Raw genomic sequence first — 18873 nt, forward strand, 5'->3', positions numbered from 1 at the left:
GCATTAGTGGAAACAAGATCTGAGGAAGGGACACTCGATCCGAAATTCTGATTCCTTTCCAAACCTGCTGAGCTTTTCCAGCAAGCTCTGTTCTTGCTTTTGATTTAGATGTACGGCAACAGCAGTTTCTACGGTTTTTAATACAAGTTGTTTGTTTTAGCTGCTCAGAAATTGGCTCCCCTCTCAGAGTATTTATTGACCGGAATGCGAGTGGACTTGTTTTTGCAGTTACAGAGACAGAAGTTGTTGGAAGAGCTCAGCAGACATGACAGCATTTATGGAGAGAGAAAGCAGAATTAACGTTTCGGGTCGAGCGACACTTCGTCAGAACAGAAATAAAAGTTTGTTCTAGTAACTGTGAAATTTACCGGGCTGTCAAACAACTGGCTAAAAATCTGGGACAGGGGTTTTCCTCACTCTGATTAAGGGCAAACACCTCTCCCCAAAATATCTATCGACTGGAATGCGAGCGACCCTTGTTTTTGAAGTTAGAGGCAGAAATTGTTGGAAGAGCTCAGCAGGTCTGGCAGCATCTGTCGATGAAAAATCAGAAATTAACGTTTCGAGTCCAGCGACCCTTCCTCACCAGAAGTCTTTTCCAGCAACTTCTGTGTTTCTGAATTACAGCAATCCTTTCGGTTTGTTTGTTAAGGTACCCTTTCGCAAAGAACAATTTAGGAGGGCTGTTGGCGTTTGATATTTGGGCAGTTGTTAGAATGCGATAAGGGTATGGAAATGTGTGTGTGTGCGTGTGTGTGTGTGTGTGTGTGTGTGTGAGAGAGAGAGAGAGTGTTTGGGAAAGGACCGGATATTTTCTGTGTATCCAACTGTCAGTCGTATCATACTGACCTACTTGTGCATTGATTAGACCTATCGGGAAAAATTGCTTCCTACTAGATAGGGGTCCTACTCTATCCTGACAGAAACACGACAGTGGATAGTAACATAAGGTATCTCAAATTGAAAAATATAATCGGCTGCTTTTTGACCATTCTTTGGAATGAAAGGGCTTGGGAGAGTAGTGCGGAACACTTTGGACATATTTGCAGCCAAGTAGTTTTCTATATACAAAAGAAATCCCTCCTTTTGGAATGTACAATTGGCCGTTAGGCTTCAGAAACGGGAAGACGTTTTTTTAAAATGAGTTGCAGTGGTTTGTTTTATTCTGCCTGCGTTGCAAGTTAACAATATAACTGTAGCATTTCTCCAAGTAAGCGAGCTTCAGTGGCGCGTTGCAAGTTTTTGTGCCCACTTTCAATCAATCTGCAAACGCTTCCCAAATTCTGGTGAAAAGTGTAATCCAAGTGTGTTTTGGGGTGGGGTTGGGGGTGCCGTAGGGTACAATTTGAGGAGTTTGAACTCTCTCTGTCTCTGCGGGCGCTAGCCGCCCTCTTATCTGAACCAGAACGAGCTGCTTATTCTCTCTGATGAAGGGTCTAGGCCCGAAACGTCAGCTTTTGTGCTCCTGAGATGCTGCTTGGCCTGCTGTGTTCATCCACCTCCACACTTTGTTATCTTGCTTATTCTGGACGTGTGAAGGCGCCTGAGGGAATGCGACTGTTCTGCGGGTTTCAGGGAAGGGGGGAGGGTGCAAGAGAGCACAGAAACAAGTTTCCTCACCGCCTTACCCCTTCTGAAAGGAAGGGCTCTCGCTAGATTGAACCAGGGAGGGCATGCTGCTCCACTCAACCGTTTCTCTCCTAGCACGGTGCTGAGGGCAACTCTTGTGTGTGGGTGGCAGTGTGCTGGTGTGTGCGGCAACATCAGGGGGAGGAAGCACAGGCTGCTGAGGTCCTGAGCTGAGAGTGTTGAACAACACGCACCGTCGATCCAACCTGGGGAGGCACCCTGTGGTTAGACAGACTCCCTCGGATTGGTTCGCCAGCGCACCAGGCGGTGCCCACCTCACACCCTGGCACAGTGTGCGGCCAGGGTGCCAGCCCCAAGGTCACACTGAGATCACCTCGTCCCCGGATCATTGAGAATGGGAGAACAGTTTCTCTGCCATTACTCTCCACGCTCTGTGCTGCTGGTTCCAATTGAAGGCAATGCATGCTTGTACAGGGAGTGCAGTTCGGAAATATCTGGGAGTCAGAGCATGGTATTTCATTCCGGTCAGGTTAGTGGAAACAGCCTACTGCTTGGAAACAGCAATCAGAAATTAGCTCAGGTACTGACCCACCCCTTCCCAGTCACTGTGTCCCACACAACAACTTTCCCAACCATGTCCACTTTAACTTCAGCGCCATGTTTTAGTTCAGGCTCTTTGAAGGTTTAAGTCATCATTGGGATGTGGCTGTGAGGTAAGGACAGCATGGAGTGCCCATTCACAGCCCGGAATGGCCTGCTGCGCCACCGCAAGGGCAAAATAGGACGCAGCGAAGCCACAGGACAGGGCAGACCCTCCCCCTCCGAAACTCATCCTGCTCCTCTCTCTGCCTTCAACAACAACCCACCCCGCGACCCCGTTCACTGTCTCAGTCTCACACTCCCCCCTCACTGTCTCACTCACATACACCCGCCTAGCTCACATACACCCCCCTCACTGTCTCACTCAGATACACCCCCCTCACTGTCACACTCACATACAGCCCCCTCACGGTCTCACTGTCACATTCTCCCCCGACTGTCTCACTGTCACACTCCCCCCTCACTGCCTCACTCACATACACACCCCTCCGTCACACACATCCCCCTCCTCGCTGTCTCACTCACATACACCCACCTCGCTGTCTCACTCACATACACTCCCCTCACCATTCTCACTCTCACACTCCCCCCTCACTGTCTCACTCACATACACCCCCTTGACGATCTCACTGTCACACTCCCCGCTCACTGTCTCACTCACATACACGCCCCTCACTGTCTCACTCTCACACTCACCCCTCGCTGTCTCACTCACATACACCCCCCTCACTGTCTTACTGTCACACTCCCCCCTCACTGTCTCACTCACATACACCCCCCCTTACCGTCTCACTCTCACACTCCCCCGTCACTGTCTCACTCACATAAACCCCCCTCACTGTCTCACTCACATACATCCCCCTCACTGTCTTACTCTCACACTCCCGACTCACTGTCTCACTCACATACACCCCACTCACCGTCTCACTCTCACACTACCCCCTCACTGTCTCACTCACATACACCTGCCTCACTGTCTCACTGTCACATTCCCCCTCACTGACTCACTCTCACACTCCCCCCTCACAGTCTCACTCACATTACCCACCTCGCTGTCTCACTCACATACACCCCCCTCACTGTCTCTCTGTCACATTCCCCCCTCACTGTCTTAGTGTCACATTCCCCCCTCACTGTCTCACTCTCACACTCCCCCCTCACTGTCTCACTCACATTACCCACCTCGCTGTCTCACTCACATACACCCCCCTCACTGTCTCTCTGTCACATTCCCCCCTCACTGTCTCAGTGTCACACTCCCCCGTCACTGTCTCACTCACATACACGCCCATCACTCTCAGACTCCCCCCTCACTGTCTCACTCACATACACCCCCCTCATTGTCTCACTCTCACACTCCCCCCTCACGGTCTCACTCTCACACTTCCCCCTAACTGTCTCACTCTCACACTCCCCCCTCACTGACTCACTCACATACTCCCCCCTCACTATCTCACTCTCACACTCCCCCCTCACTGTCTCACTCACAAACTCCCCCCTCACTGTCTCACTCATATCCAGCCGCCTCACCGTAGCTCTCACACTCCCCCCTCACTGCGTCACTCACATACACCCCACACACCGTCTCACTTTCACACACCCCCATCACTGTCTCACTCACATACACCCGCTTCACTGTCTCAGTCTCACACTCACCCCTCACTGTCTCACGCTCACACTCCCCCATCACTGTATCACTCCCATACACCCGCCTCGCTGTCTCACTCTCAGACTCCCCCCTCACTGTCTCACTCACATACAACTCCTCACTGTCTCACTGTCACATTCCCCACTCACTGTCTCACTCACGTACAGCCCCCTCACCGTGTCACTCTCACACTCGCCCCTCACTGTCTCACGCAAATATACCCCCGACACTGTCTCACTCTCACACTCCCCCCTCACTGTCTCACTTACATAAACCCCCCATAACTGTCTCACTCTCACACTCCCCGCTCACTGTCTCACTCACATACACCCCCTCACTGTCTCACTCTCACACTCCCTGCTCACTGTCTCACTCACATACACCCCCTTCACTGTCTCAAACACATACAACCCCTCACTGTCTCACTGTCACATTCCCCCATCACTGTCTCACTCTCACACTCCCCCCTCACTGTCTCACTCACATACACCCCCTCACTGTCTCTCTGTCACATTCCCCCCTCACTGTCTCACTCTCACACTCCCCCCTCACTGTCTCACTCACATTACCCACCTCACTGTCTCACTCTCACACTCCCCGGTCACTGTCTCACTCACATACACGCACCTCACCGTCTCACTCTCACACTCCCCCCTCCCTGTCTCACTCACATACACCCCACTCACTGTCTCACTGTCACATTCCCCCCTCATTGTCTCACTGTCACAGTCCCCACTCACTGTCTCACTCTCACACTCGCTGCTCACTGTCTCACTCACATTCACACCTCTCGCTGTCTCACTGTGATATTCCCCCCTCACTGTCTTACTGTCACACTCCCCCATCACTGTTTCACCCTCACACTCCCCCGTCACTGTCCCACTCTCACACTCCCCACTCACTGTCTCACTCACATACACCCCACTCACTGTCTCACTCACATACACCCCACTCACTGTCTCACTGTGACATACCCCCCTCACTGTCTCACTGTCACACTCCCCAATCACTGTCTCACTCTCACACTCCCCCGTCACTGTCTCACTCACATAAACCCCCCTCGCTGTCTCACTCACATACACGCCCCTCACTGTCTCATTGTCACACTCCTCCCTAACTGTCTCACTGTCACACTCCCCCATCACTGTCTCACTCTCACACTCCCCCGTCACTGTCTCACTCTCACACTCCCCCCTCACTGTCTCACTCACATACTCCCCCGTCACTCTCACAGTCCCCCCTCACTGTCTCACTCACATAAACACCCCTCACTCTCTCACTCACATACACACCTCTCGCTGTCTCACTGTCACATTCCCCCCTCACTGTCTCACTCACATACACCCCCTCACTGTCTCACTGTCACATTCCCCACTCACTGTCTCTCTCACGTACAGCCCCCTCACCGTGTCACTCTCACACTCGCCCCTCACTGTCTCACACAAATATACCCCCGACACTGTCTCACTCTCACACTCCCCCCTCACTGTCTCACTTACATAAACACCCCTCACTGTCTCACTCTCACACTCCCCGCTCACTGTCTCACTCACATATACCCCCCTCACTGTCTCACTCACATACACCCCACTCACTGTCTCACTGTGACATTCCCCCCTAATTGTCTCACTGTCACACTCCCCCATCACTATCTCACTCTCACGCTCCCCCGTCACTGTCTCACTCTCACACTCCCCGCTCACTGTCTCACTCACATATACCCCCCTCACTGTCTCACTCACATACACCCCACTCACTGTCTCACTCTCACACTCCCCCCTCACTGTCTCACTGTGACATTCCCCCCTCACTGTCTCACTGTCACACTCCCCCATCACTATCTCACTCTCACACTCCCCCATCACTGTCTCACTCTCACACTCCCCGCTCAGTGTCTCACTCTCACACTCCCCCCTCACTGTCTCACTCACATACACCCCCCTCACTGTCTCACTCACATACACCCCACTCACTGTCTCACTGTGACATTCCCCCCTCACTGTCTCACTGTCACACTCCCACATCACTGTCTCACTCTCACACTCCCCGCTCACTGTCTTACTCTCACACTCCCCGCTCACTGTCTCACTCACATACACCCCGCTCACTGTCTCGCTCACATACACCCCACTCACTGTCTCACTGTCACATTCCCCCCTCACTGTCTCACTGTCACACTCCCCCATCACTGTCTCACTCTCACACTCCCCCGTCACTGTCTCACTCACATACACACCTCTCGCTGTCTCACTGTCACATTCCCCCCTCACTGTCTCACTCTCACACTCCCCCCTCCCTGTCTCACTCTCACACTCCCCGCTCAGTGTCTCACTCTCACACTCACCCCTCACTGTCTCACTCACATACACCCCCTCACTGTCTCACTCTCACACTCCCCCCTCACTGTCTCACTCACATACACCCCCCTCACTGTCTCACTCACATACACCCCACTCACTGTCTCACTGTGACATTCCCTCCTCACTGTCTCACTGTCACACTCCCACATCACTGTCTCACTCTCACACTCCCCCGTCACTTTCTCACTCTCACACTCCCCGCTCACTGTCTTACTCTCACACTCCCCCGTCACTGTCTCACTCACATACACCCCCCTCACTGTCTCACTCTCACACTCCCCGGTCACTGTCTCACTCACATACACGCACCTCACCGTCTCACTCTCACACTCCCCCCTCCCTGTCTCACTCACAGACACCCCACTCACTGTCTCACTGTCACATTCCCCCCTCACTCTCTCACTGTCACATTCCCCCCTCACTGTCTCACTCTCACACTCCCCCCTCACTGTCTCACTCACATAAACACCCCTCACTGTCTCACTCACATACACACCTCTCGCTGTCTCACTGTCACATTCCCCCCTCACTGTCTCACTCTCACACTCGCCGCTCACTGTCTCACTCACATACACAGCTCTCGCAGTCTCACTGTGACATTCCCCCCTCACTGTCTTACTGTCACACTCCCCCATCACTGTTTCACCCTCACACTCCCCCGTCACTGTCTCACTGTCACAGTCCCCACTCACTGTCTCACTCTCACACTCGCCGCTCACTGTCTCACTCACATACACCCCCCTCACTGTCTCACTCACATACACCCCACTCACTGTCTCACTGTGACATTCCCCCCTTACTGTCACACTCCCCCATCACTGTTTCACCCTCACACTACCCCGTCACTGTCTCACTCTCACACTCCCCCGTCACTGTCCCACTCTCACACTTCCCACTCACTGTCTCACTCACATACACCCCCCTCACTGTCTCACTCACATACACCCCACTCACTGTCTCACTGTGACATTCCCCCCTCACTGTCTCACTGTCACACTCCCCAATCACTGTCTCACTCTCACACTCCCCCGTCACTGTCTCACTCACATAAACCCCCCTCGCTGTCTCACTCACATACACGCCCCTCACTGTCTCACTGTCACACTCCTCCCTCACTGTCTCACTGTCACACTCCCCCATCACTGTCTCACTCTCACACTCCCCCGTCACTGTCTGACTCTCACACTCCCCCCTCACTGACTCACTCACATACTCCCCCGTCACTCTCACAGTCCCCCCTCACAGTCTCACTCACATAAACACCCCTCACTCTCTCACTCACATACACACCTCTCGCTGTCTCACTATCACATTCCCCCCTCACTGTCTCACTCACATACACCCCCTCACTGTCTCACTGTCACATTCCCCACTCACTGTCTCTCTCACGTACAGCCCCCTCACCGTGTCACTCTCACACTCGCCCCTCACTGTCTCACACAAATATACCCCCGACACTGTCTCACTCTCACACTCCCCCCTCACTGTCTCACTTACATAAACACCCCTCACTGTCTCACTCTCACACTCCCCGCTCACTGCCTCACTCACATATACCCCCCTCAACTGTCTCACTCACATACACCCCACTCACTGTCTCACTGTGACATTCCCCCCTAATTGTCTCACTGTCACACTCCCCCATCACTATCTCACTCTCACGCTCCCCCGTCACTGTCTCACTCTCACACTCCCCGCTCACTGTCTCACTCACATATAGCCCCCTCACTGTCTCACTCACATACACCCCACTCACTGTCTCACTCTCACACTCCCCCCTCACTGTCTCACTGTGACATTCCCCCCTCACTGTCTCACTGTCACACTCCCCCATCACTATCTCACTCTCACACTCCCCCATCACTGTCTCACTCTCACACTCCCCGCTCAGTGTCTCACTCTCACACTCCCCCCTCACTGTCTCACTCACATACACCCCCTCACTGTTTCACTTTCACACTCCCCCCTCACTGTCTCACTCACATACACCCCCCTCACTGTCTCACTCACATACACCCCACTCACTGTCTCACTGTGACATTCCCCCCTCACTGTCTCACTGTCACACTCCCACATCACTGTCTCACTCTCACACTCCCCCGTCACTGTCTCACTCTCACACTCCCCGCTCACTGTCTTACTCTCACACTCCCCGCTCACTGTCTCACTCACATACACCCCCCTCACTGTCTCGCTCACATACACCCCACTCACTGTCTCACTGTCACATTCCCCCCTCACTGTCTCACTATCACACTCCCCCATCACTGTCTCACTCTCACACTCCCCCGTCACTGTCTCACTCACATACACCCCACTTCACTGTCTCACTCTCACACTCCCCGGTCACTGTCTCATTCACATACACGCACCTCACCGTCTCACTCTCACACTACCCCCTCACTGTCTCACTCACATACACCTGCCTCACTGTCTCACTCACAAACCACCCCCTCACTGTCTCACTGTCACATTCCCCCCTCACTGACTCACTCTCACACTCCCCCCTCACTGTCTCACTCACATTACCAACCTCGATGTCTCACTAACATACACCCCCCTCACTGTCTCTCTGTCACATTCCCCCCTCACTCTCTCACTGTCACATTCCCCCCTCACTCTCTCACTGTCACATTCCCCCCCACTGTCTCACTCTCACACTCCCCCCTCACTGTCTCACTCACATAAACACCCCTCACTGTCTCACTCACATACACACCTCTCGCTGTCTCACTGTCACATTCCCCCCTCACTGTCTCACTCTCACACTCGCCGCTCACTGTCTCACTCACATACACACCTCTCGCTGTCTCACTGTGACATTCCCCCCTCACTGTCTTACTGTCACACTCCCCCATCACTGTTTCACCCTCACACTCCCCCGTCACTGTCTCACTCTCACACTCCCCCGTCACTGTCCCACTCTCACACTCCCCACTCACTGTCTCACTCACATACACCCCCCTCACTGTCTCACTCACATACACCCCACTCACTGTCTCACTGTGACATTCCCCCCTCACTGTCTCACTGTCACACTCCCCAATCACTGTCTCACTCTCACACTCCCCCGTCACTGTCTCACTCACATAAACCCCCTCGCTGTCTCACTCACATACACGCCCCTCACTGTCTCACTGTCACACTCCTCCCTCACTGTCTCACTGTCACACTCCCCCATCACTGTCTCACTCTCACACTCCCCCGTCACTGTCTGACTCTCACACTCCCCCCTCACTGACTCACTCACATACTCCCCCGTCACTCTCACAGTCCCCCCTCACAGTCTCACTCACATAAACACCCCTCACTCTCTCACTCACATACACACCTCTCGCTGTCTCACTATCACATTCCCCCCTCACTGTCTCACTCACATACACCCCCTCACTGTCTCACTGTCACATTCCCCACTCACTGTCTCTCTCACGTACAGCCCCCTCACCGTGTCACTCTCACACTCGCCCCTCACTGTCTCACACAAATATACCCCCGACACTGTCTCACTCTCACACTCCCCCCTCACTGTCTCACTTACATAAACACCCCTCACTGTCTCACTCTCACACTCCCCGCTCACTGCCTCACTCACATATACCCCCCTCAACTGTCTCACTCACATACACCCCACTCACTGTCTCACTGTGACATTCCCCCCTAATTGTCTCACTGTCACACTCCCCCATCACTATCTCACTCTCACGCTCCCCCGTCACTGTCTCACTCTCACACTCCCCGCTCACTGTCTCACTCACATATAGCCCCCTCACTGTCTCACTCACATACACCCCACTCACTGTCTCACTCTCACACTCCCCCCTCACTGTCTCACTGTGACATTCCCCCCTCACTGTCTCACTGTCACACTCCCCCATCACTATCTCACTCTCACACTCCCCCATCACTGTCTCACTCTCACACTCCCCGCTCAGTGTCTCACTCTCACACTCCCCCCTCACTGTCTCACTCACATACACCCCCTCACTGTTTCACTCTCACACTCCCCCCTCACTGTCTCACTCACATACACCCCCCTCACTGTCTCACTCACATACACCCCACTCACTGTCTCACTGTGACATTCCCCCCTCACTGTCTCACTGTCACACTCCCACATCACTGTCTCACTCTCACACTCCCCCGTCACTGTCTCACTCTCACACTCCCCGCTCACTGTCTTACTCTCACACTCCCCGCTCACTGTCTCACTCACATACACCCCCCTCACTGTCTCGCTCACATACACCCCACTCACTGTCTCACTGTCACATTCCCCCCTCACTGTCTCACTGTCACACTCCCCCATCACTGTCTCACTCTCACACTCCCCCGTCACTGTCTCACTCACATACACCCCACTTCACTGTCTCACTCTCACACTCCCCGGTCACTGTCTCATTCACATACACGCACCTCACCGTCTCACTCTCACACTACCCCCTCACTGTCTCACTCACATACACCTGCCTCACTGTCTCACTCACAAACCACCCCCTCACTGTCTCACTGTCACATTCCCCCCTCACTGACTCACTCTCACACTCCCCCCTCACTGTCTCACTCACATTACCAACCTCGATGTCTCACTAACATACACCCCCCTCACTGTCTCTCTGTCACATTCCCCCCTCACTCTCTCACTGTCACATTCCCCCCTCACTCTCTCACTGTCACATTCCCCCCCACTGTCTCACTCTCACACTCCCCCCTCACTGTCTCACTCACATAAACACCCCTCACTGTCTCACTCACATACACACCTCTCGCTGTCTCACTGTCACATTCCCCCCTCACTGTCTCACTCTCACACTCGCCGCTCACTGTCTCACTCACATACACACCTCTCGCTGTCTCACTGTGACATTCCCCCCTCACTGTCTTACTGTCACACTCCCCCATCACTGTTTCACCCTCACACTCCCCCGTCACTGTCTCACTCTCACACTCCCCCGTCACTGTCCCACTCTCACACTCCCCACTCACTGTCTCACTCACATACACCCCCCTCACTGTCTCACTCACATACACCCCACTCACTGTCTCACTGTGACATTCCCCCCTCACTGTCTCACTGTCACACTCCCCCATCACTATCTCACTCTCACACTCCCCCATCACTGTCTCACTCTCACACTCCCCGCTCAGTGTCTCACTCTCACACTCCCCCCTCACTGTCTCACTCACATACACCCCCTCACTGTTTCACTCTCACACTCCCCCCTCACTGTCTCACTCACATACACCCCCCTCACTGTCTCACTCACATACACCCCACTCACTGTCTCACTGTGACATTCCCCCCTCACTGTCTCACTGTCACACTCCCACATCACTGTCTCACTCTCACACTCCCCCGTCACTGTCTCACTCTCACACTCCCCGCTCACTGTCTTACTCTCACACTCCCCGCTCACTGTCTCACTTACATACACCCCCCTCACTGTCTCGCTCACATACACCCCACTCACTGTCTCACTGTCACATTCCCCCCTCACTGTCTCACTGTCACACTCCCCCATCACTGTCTCACTCTCACACTCCCCCGTCACTGTCTCACTCACATACACCCCACTTCACTGTCTCACTCTCACACTCCCCGGTCACTGTCTCATTCACATACACGCACCTCACCGTCTCACTCTCACACTACCCCCTCACTGTCTCACTCACATACACCTGCCTCACTGTCTCACTCACAAACCACCCCCTCACTGTCTCACTGTCACATTCCCCCCTCACTGACTCACTCTCACACTCCCCCCTCACTGTCTCACTCACATTACCAACCTCGATGTCTCACTAACATACACCCCCCTCACTGTCTCTCTGTCACATTCCCCCCACTCTCTCACTGTCACATTCCCCCCTCACTCTCTCACTGTCACATTCCCCCCTCACTGTCTCACTCTCACAGTCCCCCCTCACTGTCTCACTCACATAAACACCCCTCACTGTCTCACTCACATACACACCTCTCGCTGTCTCACTGTCACATTCCCCCCTCACTGTCTCACTCTCACACTCGCCGCTCACTGTCTCACTCACATACACACCTCTCGCTGTCTCACTGTGACATTCCCCCCTCACTGTCTTACTGTCACACTCCCCCATCACTGTTTCACCCTCACACTCCCCCGTCACTGTCTCACTCTCACACTCCCCCGTCACTGTCCCACTCTCACACTCCCCACTCACTGTCTCACTCACATACACCCCCCTCACTGTCTCACTCACATACACCCCACTCACTGTCTCACTGTGACATTCTCCCCTCACTGTCTCACTGTCACACTCCCCAATCACTGTCTCACTCTCACACTCCCCCGTCACTGTCTCACTCACATAAACCCCCCTCGCTGTCTCACTCACATACACGCCGCTCACTGTCTCACTCACATACACACCTCTCGCTGTCTCACTGTGACATTCCCCCCTCACTGTCTTACTGTCACACTCCCCCATCACTGTCTCACTCTCACACTCCCCCATCACTGTCTCACTCTCACACTCCCCCGTCACTGCCTCACTCCAACACTCCCCCCTCACTGTCTCACTCACATACTCCCCCGTCACTCTCACAGTCCCCCCTCACTGTCTCACTCACATAAACACCCCTCACTGTCTCACTCACATACACACCTCTCGCTGTCTCACTGTCACATTCCCCCCTCACTGTCTCACTCTCACACTCCCCCCTCACTGTCTCACTCACATACACCCCCCTCACTGTCTCACTCACATACACCCCACTCACTGTCTCACTGTGACATTCTCCCCTCACTGTCTCACTGTCACACTCCCCAATCACTGTCTCACTCTCACACTCCCCCGTCACTGTCTCACTCACATAAACCCCCCTCGCTGTCTCACTCACATACACGCCGCTCACTGTCTCACTCACATACACACCTCTCGCTGTCTCACTGTGACATTCCCCCCTCACTGTCTTACTGTCACACTCCCCCATCACTGTCTCACTCTCACACTCCCCCATCACTGTCTCACTCTCACACTCCCCCGTCACTGCCTCACTCCAACACTCCCCCCTCACTGTCTCACTCACATACTCCCCCGTCACTCTCACAGTCCCCCCTCACTGTCTCACTCACATAAACACCCCTCACTGTCTCACTCACATACACACCTCTCGCTGTCTCACTGTCACATTCCCCCCTCACTGTCTCACTCTCACACTCCCCCCTCACTGTCTCACTCACATACACCCACCTCGCTGTCTCAGTCACATACACCCCGTTCGCTGTCACACTATCACGTTCCCCCCTCACTGTCTCACTGTCACACTGCCCCCTCACTGTCTCACTCGCATACACCCCCTTCACCGTCTCACTGTCACTCTCCCTCCTCACTGTCTCACTCACATACACCCCACACACCGTCTCACTCTCACAGTCCCCCCTCACTGTCTCACTCTCATACTCCCCCCTCACTGTTTCACTCACATAAACCCCCCTCACTGTCTCACTCACATACACCCCACTCACCGTCTCACTCTCACACTACCCCCTCACTGTCTCACTCACATACACCTGCCTCACTGTCTCACTCACAAACCACCCCCTCACTGTCTCACTGTCACATTCCCCCCTCACTGACTCACTCTCACACTCCCCCCTCACTGTCTCACTCACATTACCAACCTCAATGTCTCACTCACATACACCCCCCTACCTGTCTCTCTGTCACATTTCCCCCTCACTGTCTCACTGTCACACTCCCCCGTCACTGTCTCACTCTCACACTCCCCCCTCACTGTCTCACTGTCACATTCCCCCCTCACTGTCTCACTCACATACACCCGCTTGACTATCTCACTGTCACATTCCCCACTCACTGTCTCACTCACGTACATCCCCCTCACTGTCTCACTCTCACACTCCCCCCTCACTCTCACACTCCCCCCTCACTGTCTCACCCACATACATCCCCCTCACTGTCTCACTCCCATACACCCGCCTCGCTGTCTCACTCTCGCACTCGCCCCTCACTTTCTCACACAAATATACCCCCCCACACTCTCACACTCCCCCCTCACTGTCTCATTTACATAAACCCCCCTCACCGTCTCACTCTCACACTCCCTTCACTGTCTCACTCACATGCACCTCCGTCACTCTCACACTCCCCCCTCACTGTCTCACTCACATACACCCACCTCGCTGTCTCAGTCACATACACCCCGTTCGCTGTCACACTATCACATTCCCCCCTCACTGTCTCACTGTCACACTGCCCCCTCACTCTCTCTCTCACATACACCCCCCTCACCGTCTCACTCTCACACTCCCCCGTCACTGTCTCACTCACATACACCCCCCTCACCGTCTCACTCTCACACTCCCCCCTCACTGTCTCACTCTCACACTCCCCTGTCACTGTCTCACTCACATACACCCTCCTCACCGTCTCACTCATATACACCCCCCTCGCTGTCTCACTCACGTACACCCCCCTCACTGTCACACTATCACATTCCCCCCTCACTGTCTCACTGTCACACTCCCCCCTCACTGTCTCACTCACATACACACCCCTCACCGTCTCACTCTCACACTCCCCCCTCACTGTCTCACTGTCACACTCCCCCATCACTGTCTCACTCTCACACTCCCCTGTCACTGTCTCACTCTCACACTCCCCCCTCACTGTCTCACTCACATAAACCCCCCTCGCTGTCTCACTCACATACACGCCCCTCACTGTCTCACTGTCACACTCCTCCCTCACTGTCTCACTGTCACACTCCCCCATCACTGTCTCACTCTCACACTCCCCCGTCACTGTCTCACTCTCACACTCCCCCCTCACAGACTCACTCACATACTCCCCCGTCACTCTCACAGTCCCCCCTCACTGTCTCACTCACATAAACACCCCTCACTGTCTCACTCACATACACACCTCTCGCTGTCTCACTGTCACATTCCCCCCTCACTGTCTCACTCTCACACTCCCCCCTCACTGTCTCACTCACATACACCCACCTCGCCGTCTCAGTCACATACACCCCGTTCGCTGTCACACTATCACGTTCCCCCCTCACTGTCTCACTGTCACACTGCCCCCTCACTGTCTCACTCGCATACACCCCCTTCACCGTCTCACTGTCACTCTCCCTCCTCACTGTCTCACTCACATACACCCCACACACCGTCTCACTCTCACAGTCCCCCCTCACTGTCTCACTCTCATACTCCCCCCTCACTGTCTCACTCACATAAACCCCCCTCACTGTCTCACTCACATACACCCCACTCACCGTCTCACTCTCACACTACCCCCTCACTGTCTCACTCACATACACCTGCCTCACTGTCTCACTCACAAACCACCCCCTCACTGTCTCACTGTCACATTCCCCCCTCACTGACTCACTCTCACACTCCCCCCTCACTGTCTCACTCACATTACCAACCTCAATGTCTCACTCACATACACCCCCCTACCTGTCTCTCTGTCACATTTCCCCCTCACTGTCTCACTGTCACACTCCCCCGTCACTGTCTCACTCTCACACTCCCCCGTGACTGTCTCACTCTCACACTCCCCCATCACTGTCTCACTCACATAACACGCCCCTCACTCTCACACTCCCCCCTCACTGTCTCACTCACATACACCCCCCTCGCTGTCTCTCTCACATACACCCCCCTCACTGTCTCACTGTCACTCTCCCTCCTCACTGTCTCACTCACATACACCCCACACACCGTCTCACTCTCACAGTCCCCCCTCACTGTCTCACTCTCATACTCCCCCCTCACTGTCTCACTCACATACACCCCCCTCACCGTCTCACTCTCACACTCCCCCCTCACTGTCTCACTCTCACAGTCCCCCCTCACTGTCTCACTCTCATACTCCCCCCTCACTGTCTCACTCACATACACACCCCTCACCGTCTCACTCTCACACTCCCCCCCACTGTCTCTCTCATACACCCACCTCGCTGTCTCACTCACATATATCCCTCTCGCTGTCTCACTCCCATACACCCCCCTCACTCTCACACTCCCCCCTCACTGTCTCACTCACATACACCCCCCTTGCTGCCTCACTCACATACACCCCCCTCACTGTCTCACTCACATGCACCCCCCTCGCTGTCTCGCTGTCACATTCCCCTCTCATTGTCTCACTCACATACACCCCCCTCCCCATCTCACTCTCGCACTCCCCCCTCACTGTCTCACTCACATCCACCTCCCTCACTGTCTCACTCACATACTCCCCCTCACTGTCTCACTCTCATACACCCCCTCACTGTCTCACTCACATACACCCCCCTCGCTGTCTCACTCACATACATCCCCCTCACTGTCTCACTCTCACACTCCCCCTCGCCGTCTCGCTCTCACACTCCCCCCTCACTGTCTCACGCACATACATCCCCCTCGCCCTCTCGCTCTCACACTCTCCCTCTCGCTGTTTCGCTCTCCCCCGCCCCGCCATTGTCTCTGATACTCCCTTCAATGTCTCACACCATGTCACAGCTCTTCTCCCACTGTCTCCCGCACTCCCGCCTTCTCATCTCTCTCACTGGGTCTCTCGCGTGCCCCCTTCTCTCTCTCTCACTGGTTCTCTCATTCACACACACATTCTTCAGTCTCTCTCACACATACATCCACTTCTGTCTCTCACCGATCCCCCTTTCTCTCAGTCTCTGTCTCTCTCTATCTCGCTTTCACACACACACATGTCCCTCTGTGTCTTATACACACGAACACATGCACTCTGCCTCAAACACACTGTCGCCCTCTCACTCACACCAGCTCCCTCTGTCATTCTAACTCACTCACAAAATGGTTGCTTTACTTTCAACATGCTTTCACTGTTGTGACTGTTGCAAAATGTCATTCTTTTCCTAGGTTTACTATACTCCCCGCTACCTACTCAGCATTCTTCTGTTCACATCACTGCCAACTGGTTTTCATGCTGTTTCCCAAATATGCTATTAGTTTGTGTCTATATTTTTTTTCAAATTCCACTAAGACTAGGTCCTTACTTCTCTAAGTTTCCACTTCTTCATGAGCATTTCCATTCTTTACTGCAGTGATTTCCCTTTTGAGCAATTTCACTGTTTTAGATTCCACTGTGTGGATCCCATCGCTGATTCGATTGTTATTTTGATTTCCCCATTTCAGTTTGCTAGCCTTTTCATCACATTTCCTATTTACACTGGACCTTATGTTTAATTTCCTTGCTTTCCTCTTGTACTCTGCTCCCCCATTTATTATAATGTTCTTGCTTCTTTGTTATTGGGCTATCCTGGCTGTTTGTTTTGTGGCTCCTTTGGTCCGAGTCGGCCTTGTTTCCTTCTAAACTCTTTCATTCTCCGCTTAGTCAGAAATCACACAATACCAGGTCATAGTCTGTCAGGTTTATTGGACATCATGAGCTTTCAGAGCGTTGCTCCTTCGTCATAACCTGATGTTGTTGGGCTTCTGGCTTTATCCACCCCGTCCATCACTGGCACCATTCTCCCCTTATACATGACACACCATTTATTTCTTGTTTTCAAAAACAGAAAGCACTGGAGAAACTCAGCATATCTGGCAGCATCTTTGGGAGAGAGAACCAGTTAATGATTCGAGTACAAAGCTATACTTGTTCAGAAACAAAGAGCAGTTCTCAAGCAGAGCCAGGCTGGATTGAAAACGTTAAATCAATTTCTCTCTCCACAGCTGCTGCCAGTTCTGTTGAGTCTATCTAGCATTTCCTGTTTCTTTAATTTCAAATTTCCAGGTGTCACACTGTTCTGTTGTAGTTCCATTATGCTTCTTCCATGATCACAGGTATTTAATGCCTTGCAACCACTGGAGTATCTCATTGCCTCTGTAAGTGTTCATTGTAAAACTAACCGGAGCATGGAATCATAGAAATGTACAGCACGGAAACACACCCTTTGGTCTGAATTGTCCATGCTGACCAGGTACCCTAAATAAACCTTTCCGCTTGCCAGCATTTGGCCAATATCCTTCTAAACCCTTCCTATTCATACACCCACCAAGATGCCTTACACATTTTGTACTTGTACCAGCCTCCTCCATCACCTCTGGCAGCTCGTTCCCTACATGCACCACCCTCTCTATGAAAAAGTTGTCCCTTAGGCCCCTTTTAAATCTCCCCCCGCCTCGCCTTCAGCCCATGCCCTCTAATTTTGGGTGCCCCTACCCTGCTGGAGAAGACCATGACTCTTCACCCTGTCCATGCTCCTCATGATTTTATAAACCTCTGTAAGGTCACCCCTCGGCCTCTGATGCTCCAGGGAAAATAGCCCCAGCCTATTTCAGCCTCTCCCTACCGCTCAAGCCCTCCAAACCCTGGCAACATCCTTGTAAACCTTTTGCTTTAAAGTGCTCCCCTGGCATCAGTGCTTGATTTGTGGAATAATCCAGGCTTGACAATAAAATGTTAATTGAACAAGGATAACCAATTAAAAAATGCTTCTGTTTAGGTGGCATCTGCCTTGTGTCCAACCATTAAATCAGACTTGGCAGAAGTGGAGTACTCTGATCACATGTTAGTTTTTCCTAATTGTTTGTTTCGTGCACACTCTCTGCCAGGAACATGATTTCAAGGTAGTGATTTCATCTGGTTATTTTGATTCTGAATACTTCAGACAAGAAGGCGAGACCTATTGCAGATAAAATAAAT

At 53.3% G+C, this 18873-nt stretch overlaps 1 protein-coding gene across 3 annotated transcripts in view; it reads left to right on the forward strand.

Annotated features, from left to right (window-relative positions):
• Positions 1-18873, forward strand: part of LOC125459246 (N-acetyl-beta-glucosaminyl-glycoprotein 4-beta-N-acetylgalactosaminyltransferase 1-like) — a 660984-nt gene that overhangs the window by 965 nt on the left and 641146 nt on the right. The window lies entirely within an intron of this gene.

This window comes from Stegostoma tigrinum, chromosome 17 (assembly GCF_030684315.1).
Source record: "Stegostoma tigrinum isolate sSteTig4 chromosome 17, sSteTig4.hap1, whole genome shotgun sequence".
Taxonomy (NCBI): Eukaryota; Metazoa; Chordata; class Chondrichthyes; order Orectolobiformes; family Stegostomatidae; genus Stegostoma; species Stegostoma tigrinum.